Genomic DNA, 8,394 nt, shown 5'->3' on the forward strand with positions numbered 1-8,394 from the left:
ATTTTGGACATTCGGATCGGTTTCTTCTGATATTTTTTCGGTTTTTCGGGTTACCCGTTCGGGTTCAGTTAATAACACTTCGGGTTCGGATATGTTTTGTATACAAGATCAATTCAGATATTTTTTACATTCGGACCGGATACGGATCGGGTTTTTCGGTTCGGGTTCGGTTCGGATTTCGGATATTATGCCCAAGCCTAGTCTTGACCATCATCAATCATTGACCTCACATATGAGTCGCTGACGATAAACCATATATTCAGAAAAAGGAACCGAGGATGTAAAAGTTTAGACAACGCTCTTGCATCTCCTTAGCATCATCATCAGTTTCATTTTCTTCATCGTTAAGTCAATTATATTGTATCTACTCTCTCCTCTTTTCTTTTGAGGATCGAGAAGGTGTGTGCTACGTCTCAATTCTTAATTGTTCAATCAATAGTTAGGGTGTTGCACTTAATTTTTATAAAATAGAAGCATAATATTCAGCCTCTGCTTTGTAGATAATAAAAGGGAGTAAGCAAAAACATGTTCTACACATGATTGTTCAAATCTTGAATGTAAAAAAACACAAAACATACACGGTTCAAGAAACTAGAAAGCAACCACAGAGATTAGGAGATAAAGCAAGACAAAGACTACTTAGATCTCTGTCTCATCTTTCTGCGCTTCCTCTTCAATCTCCTCATGCGCTTCTTCTTCCACTACACGACCAAACACACAACAATGTCATAAACCCCAACCAGTTTAATCTAGACAAGAAAATGACAGAATCAAGAACTGTAACTTGAGATCTAAGCTTCTGATGTATCATCAATCCTAACGAAACTATAGATGCAATGAGGTATATTTGTTCTCTATAAGTAAGAGAATCAAATGCATAAGAATACAGAGGAAGTTTTCGTACCTTGGCTCTCATCGTGAAATCGCCGAGCTCGGTTGTTCAGCTCTGTTTCACTCGTCTCTCGACTTTATATAGCTAGGGTTTCTACTTCCCCTAGCTTAAAATTGGACAAGGCTCTAATATTTTAAACGGGCCTAAGAAGGCCCATATAAGGATGTCTATGCCTTTAGAGAGGCTTGCATTCTCGACACACTTGGGACGCATTTCATCACTATAATTAGCACGAAGTGCTCGTAACCTTCCATCAACCATGATTCATGTCGACTAAACAAGTCTTTTTAGTTTCTTGTAGTTAATTTAGATTGTGTCGACAAGAAATGGTAGAGGAGATGAAACACAAGACAAGAAAGTATGTAAGATGTACAGCTAGAGATATGAGAAGAAGACAAAATACATAACAAAGTGTTGCTGCTTCTTACACATCGACACAGTTCCGATTTTGACTTTAACAGTAATACATCATCATTCCCATTGCAATCACTTGTACATTTTTGTCGCTTATTTCTTCTTTGTTTTTGTATTTTTGCAGCTTCCCATTCCTCACACTGTGCAATTTAGTTAAAGAAATAAATGTTTACTATTTGATGTGGCAATTAGTTCACTGTAGTGACAGCTAAGAACCCAGCTCAAGCTGCCCTCTCGTTTTTTCTGCAGCCAATATATGTGTCGCGTCCCCTTGTTTCATTCATATTCACTAAATGCCAATGTGTGTATATATATAAAGATATAGATTTTCCATGCTCATAACAGAACTAATCTACGGAATGAGGTAGCTCACTTGTCAAGATCTTGTGGGTCAATTGTCATGTTCACGGATTCGTCTGACGCCAGGCAGAGGCGAACTGCCCATTCTGTCACCAAATGCGGTACTGGGTGTTGGGCCTTGTCCCCAGCCCAGGTAAAACCTTTCCGGGTGAAGTGGACCGCTGCCTAACCGGACCCAAGGGAATGACCCACGTAAGTGAGGAATCCCTAGATTATCAAAAAAAAAAAAAAAAAAAAAAACAGAACTAATCGTATATAATCTTCTCTCCGTTTTTTTAGTATACTTTACATTTTAGAGAAACATTTTCCAAGTTAAAAAGATTTCCAATGTAAAGTTTAATAATATTTATATTATACGACTTTTATATCACGCAGATATTTCTATTTGTTGAATTATGGTTAGTTAGACAATCAATGATATTTTTGTTTTGAAAATATAAAACAAAATTAATTTATAACTTTTTTTATTTATGTGTACAATCCTTTTTTTCTGTACAATCCATTGTCTAATAAAAAAAGATGGAGTATCGGTCAAACGAGAGGGGCTACCACCAAACTGATTTAATGCCGTGAAATTATTACTACTCTTTTGTATTTGATATATCCATCATATAGTTTGTCAATTGTTGCCGAATTTGGATAAGGACGTGCATTGTCCTAGTTCATAGAGTGGATAGTGTCTCCGGCCATATTATAAATTCGTAACGTATATAATTCAAATCAATCTCACAGGACCAGTAAGATGTAGATTAGCTAGGTTTATAGGGTCTTATACTGGACTATTAATTTTGGATTTTGGTATTTACTTTTCTATGAAAAGTGAAAACTATAACATGTTAAGTCTATTTGACATACTAAACTCGGTATCTTTTCCTAACTAATACCTCCTTTCATGTCGGCCTTCTTTATTTAGGAGTTAGGCCACTTGTCGTAACACTTTGTCCCAATATATCATGCAGAGACATCCGTAATAATAGATAGAAAAGATATATAAAGAGTAAAGAGACATTTGGATAAAAGCACCATGAGAAATTGAGAATCAAACAGGAGATAGAGAATCTATCAGAGGGCGCAAGACTGCCCACCTTCACGTTCTCTCCTTCATTTCCCCTGTTTCATTCATTTTTATTACCCTTCAACGTCTACTATATAGTATTTTATATACTTTTTTGCTATCTGTCCCTTGATGCATATAAATATTATAACATTTCGAAATGTAATACTGCATGCTCAATTAAGCTATAAGATAAATATAACGACAAAAACATGAACTCATGTTAATGTTTAATTTACAACTCGTTGAGGCATAGATAACTAGCTACTTTCATTATTTTAAATATTTTGGATAAAATGCAACTCGTGAGAACATCCCTTTAATTGAGTACAACCTAGAAATAAGTGGTTGAATTTTTTCTATATTCAGTGATTAAAACTGTAGTTATACTGGACGTACGTTCCAATTTTTAGTCGAATGTGACAGCGAAAATCCAAATAATCACCAAGAGGACTATGGGTCCCCATAGATTCAAAAGTTAGTCAAGAAGACCGTAGAGAAGGTACTCTGCTTTGTTATATTATGTACGTGCATATGGCATATTAAACCTATAATCAAATGACATGCTCATACTATGTAAATTAGTATATTATTTTGTGTGAAAAAACCACGTTCATATATGATTATAAATTAGTTTTACAGTGATTAAAATTCTAATAGTATATATTAATCAAAATTAACATCAATCCAGAACTTCAAGTCTAGTTCTTAATTCAAGACTATGTTTTTAAAAAATTAATGTAATAAAGTATTTACAGTTAGTCATGTCACATTTTGTCATAGTTTTGTTACGTGTGCAACGGTGGGAAGTTTGATTGTTGTGTACATCGTTTTTTCTAATGAATTTAAGACGTTTCTATTAATTTAGCTAACGCCGACGGATTTATTGCATACTTGTAGTTATATCACCAGCTAGTAGCAATAATTTTTTTGTCGCAAAATTTATACTCCATTTACTTACCATTCAAATACTAGAGTGGTGTTTTTGTAATGGAACAATTATATACGTGTTTGTAGCCCCATCTTTGTTCTGTGATATACTGATATGTACTGCCACTAAATTGAGAGGTGGAGACGAAAGAAATATCCAACGGATGGGACTGAAAACACCATGTTCGAGAATGACGAACAACTTTTATTTGTGATGATGTATTTATATAGAGACAAAAAATTATTGGAACCAGTCTTTATTTACTCGAACAAAATGCAGCTACTGACATGTTTCTTCACGCTTTGACCATTCTTGGTTATAAACAAGTTCTATTATTTCTAATTAAGGGTATCTACTATATCTCCAATAATTATCTCATTTTTTTCTTTCAAAATAAAAGTAAACTTAAAATGCATTTGTATTTTGTTTCAATGGTTTCTTTCATTTTTCTTTTCAAAAATATTTGTTAAATATATTATATTAGTACTACTTATTATTAATACCAAAATGTTTATTATTTTTTATGAAACTTACAATTTTTACCCAAATAAAAATTTATTTAAACTAAATCATCATTATATACATATAAGTTTAGTTTCTAAAAAATATATAATAATTTACATAAATTTATAATTGTATTAATAAAGTATTAATAATTTTAAAAGTAAAAAGCATAAATATTGAATCTTTTTAGTTAAATAATTATAAAAAAGTTTAAGAAGTCATTTATAAATAAAAAAGTTTAACGCATAAATGAGTTTGTGAAAAGTTTCCTCAAATTTTAAAGAACACTATTTATAAATTCATTATCCCTCAAAATAATCTACCACCAGAGAAATTTTTTCCTTATTTTTGACATTTTTCATCAAAACGAGGGGTTCTTAGGCGTAAATATGAATAGTCATGGCTTGAAGTTACATTTTGAGGCGACCAGCGTCCTTAGAGCATGATTATTGAGGGGTTCTTAGGGTGAAATTCTTAGCGGAATATAAGAATCCGTCTCTTAACTTTTAACTAAAAAAGTTAAGAACCGGTTCTTAAAACTCTTATGTAAGAGCCGGTTCTTAGCCTTTTTAGTTAAAAGTTAAGAGACGAGTTCTTATATTCCGCTAAGAACTTCATCCCAAGAACCCCCAATAATCATGCTCTTATATACTTTAAAATCTAGGGCTTTTTGCAAAAGTGACTCAAAACTTGGAGTCAAACAGAAAACTAACCTTTTCTTTTGACTCCTTTTTTTTTGAGATTTTAACCCCACACCTGCACTTTATCTACGAAAATGCCATTAACATTTTTTTTTTTTTTTTCGAAAATGGCTTCTTTACTGTCTCAACCTCATCTTCTTCAAGTATTTACAATACTGCCACTGCAATGAATAGTGGCAACAACCTTGTACGAACTGTTTGGAGCTTTTAATGCCCTTTAATGCACGTAAATCTCTTTACACTCTCTCTGTTTCAATTGTTATGAACTAAAAACAACATTTCTTTCACTTTCTCTCTATATTCATCCAAAAAACTCAAGCTTTTGATTCAAAATATGGGCTATGGTTGCAGAGCCATATTTCTTTCGTTTTGACTTACGGTTGCTTTCGTTTGAGGTTCTGGGTGGTTGGAGAAGACCCTGTGTGCAAACGAAGTCATCTCACCTAGTTTAAGGTACGAATTTGAATTTTTTTTCAAGATCTGTTCGCGTAGAAGACTTACTAGTAAGTCATCTGTATGTAGAAGACTTACTGATGAGTCTTCTGGTCAAACGGACGACTTAAATTAAGTCGTCCAGCTTTGTTTGTTAAAAAAAAACACTTCAGACGACTTATATATACGTCGTCTACGAGAAACGGGCTAGTTTTGCATTTGACCGAATCGTGTCAGATCTTTGACTATTTCTGGACGACTTATAATTCAGTCGTCTCTGGGAAAGTTAAAATTTCAATATTTTATGAAAACTTGACGACTTACGTGTAAGTCGTCCTAGGTTAGTTTTGTAATTGAAAAATAAAACTTCATAATTTAACTTTAACCAGACGACTTAATATAAAGTCGTCCCTCCAGAAGACTTAATTTAAAGTCGTCCGGGGAAAGCAAAGTCGTCCAGAATTTTTCCCAATTTTCTGGTCAAACCTTGCTTATCCCGGACGACCTTAAATTAAGTCGTTTAGCTGGACGACTTTCATCTAAGTCGTCTGGAGAAAGTTAAATTTCAAGTTTTATTTTTCAATTACAAAACTAACCTAGGACGACTTACACGTAAGTCGTCAAGTTTTCATAAAATATTGAAATTTTAACTTTCCCAGAGACGACTGAATTATAAGTCGTCCAGAAATAGTCAAAGATCTGACACGATTCGGTCAAATGCAAAACTAGCCCGTTTCTCGTAGACGACTTATATATAAGTCGTCTGAAGTTTTTTTTTTAACAAACAAAGCCGGACGACTTAGAATTAAGTCGTCCCTTTTAATTTTCAATTGCAAAAGTGACCTCTTTAGACGACTTACCTTTAAGTCTTCTGGACGACTTAATGCTAAGTCGTCTGCGGCAATGTTTATTGAACTTCTTCATTTCCCTTTTCTCTATGTTTACTAATGTGTTTTATTTTGAATATTTGCAGATGATTTTTCAGTTACATGCAGTGTATGGAGAATGGTTGTTGAGAGATTTCCGTTGGGATTTTGTGGTTGATGATCTCAAAGGAGGAAGATTGTTTTTATTGAATGAAGATTCAACACATGCTGAACTTGTTGCAATGGCTCAAGAAGATTATAACCTGGACATGAGAACAGTGAGTGTGGAGATTAGCTACTCATTACCAGCAGAAATGATGATGGCTCCAGGCAGTCTTCCCATTCATGTTACAAGTGATAGACAAGTTCGAAACTTGCTGGAGATACTCAAAACCCATAGAGTATGTCTTTGTGTATCAAGCCGCAGCAAGGTCGAAACGGTTTCAGAGAAAAGGGATATTGATGAAGCTGGTGAATGGGAAAAAGATGTTGGTGATAATGATGAAGCTGGTGAATGGGAAGAAGATGTTGGTGATAATGATGAAGCTGGTGAATGGGAAGAAGATGGGGAGGAGGAAAATGGGGAGGAGGATGCTGATAATTCTATTGTTGGTGAAACGGATCAGAATGGTGGGGATTACAGTCTTTATGGAAAGGTTCCAGATGAGGACGAGGAAGATGATGATAATATTTGTTTTGAAGAAATCCAAAAGACATATGCTAAGACAAATGCTATTGAAGGAGGAAAATCGAATGGTACCAGTATCTATGTCAACCAGAGTTTTGTTAGCAAGGGTGCTCTGCTTTCAGAGCTGCGGTTGGCAGCAGTGAGGGGTAAGTTTTCTTTCAAATTATACAAATCAACGAAAACTCTCGTTGTGGCAACATGTCCGGTTAGCTATTGTGGATGGAAGGTCAGAGCGAGTGTCAAACATGGGACAAACACGTTTTGGGTAACAAAGTATGTGGAAAAACATTTATGCTCAGCGGGAGACCGAATCGCTCAGCGGAGACACTGTACTCCGAAGTATGTAGGTAGTCTTTTCATTGATCGTGTTGGAATCATTGATGGGATAACTCCGCAGCATATCACTGATGCAATGAGGAACATGTTTGGCATGGCGCTTGATTACACCACTTCATACAGAGCACTGTTATATGCACAAAGATTGGTGAGAGGATCAGCAGAAGAAGGGTATTCGCGTCTGGCATCATATCTCGAGCAAATCTCCATTGCAAATCCTGATTCTATCACGGCGATAGAACTTGATTCTATGAAAAGATTTAAGTATCTATTTCTCTCTTTTGGAGCTTCTATCAAAGGTTTTAAGTATCAGAGAAGGGTCATTGTGGTGGATGGAACTCACCTAAGTGGAAAGTATGGAGGAACTATGTTAGTTGCAGCCGCACAAGATGGCAATTTTCAGATATTCCCATTGGCTTTTGGGATCGTGGATGAGGAAGATATACCTTCTTGGGAATGGTTTTTCACAAAATTGGCTAGTTGTATATCTCATGACAAGCCTCTGGTGATAGTCTCCGACCGGCACAAGGCCATTAAAAGTGCGTGTGATAAGGTGTTTCCTTGGGCAACCCGAGGAATATGTTATTATCACCTTCAAGATAACATTGTCAAAAAGTTTAAAGGGAAACATCTCATGTACTTGGTGAAAGGGGCTGCTTATGCTCACACGGTTTACGATTTTGACCGGTACATGGCTGAGATACGGAGTGCAAACCCGGAACTTGCAACGTATTTGGAGAAAGCCGACGTCAGGCTATGGTCAAGGGTTTATTGTAAGGGGAACAGGTTCAACATAAAAACAAGCAACATTGCTGAATCTATTAATTCCGCACTGAAGCGAGCAAGAGGATTTCCGATTACGTTCCTGCTGGAGTTCATAAGGCAGAAGTTAGGAAAATGGTATTGGAAAAGGAGACAAGATGCTTTGAGTCTCACAACTGAACATAGCGGGGGTGTTGAATACTTGCTTGCTGTTCGAGAAGAGATAGCGGGTACGATGACGGTCGAACCAATTGATGGATGGCATTTCTTTGTCAAAGGTGGCAAAATGGACTGTGTGGTTGATTTGGAACATGCAAAGTGTGATTGTGGTGTCTATGGAGTGGAGAAAATACCTTGCTCTCATGCTATAGCTGCTGGAATACATGCTGGTTTGCATATCTCCACACTTGTATGTCCACTGTACTCAAAGAATTATCTGTATGCAGGATACTCA

At 35.7% G+C, this 8,394-nt stretch overlaps 1 long non-coding RNA gene across 1 annotated transcript; it reads right to left on the minus strand.

The window, feature by feature from the left end:
* Positions 1-457: 457 nt before the first annotated feature.
* LOC106399389 lies at positions 458-1,544 on the minus strand. Its single transcript, XR_001280003.3, has 2 exons — positions 905-1,544; positions 458-701 (listed from the first exon to the last, which is right to left on the minus strand). It is a non-coding gene; the product is annotated as an uncharacterized LOC106399389 (long non-coding RNA).
* Between the last annotated feature and the right edge of the window lie 6,850 nt (positions 1,545-8,394).

Source organism: Brassica napus, chromosome C3 (genome assembly GCF_020379485.1).
Source record: "Brassica napus cultivar Da-Ae chromosome C3, Da-Ae, whole genome shotgun sequence".
Lineage (NCBI taxonomy): Eukaryota > Viridiplantae > Streptophyta > Magnoliopsida > Brassicales > Brassicaceae > Brassica > Brassica napus.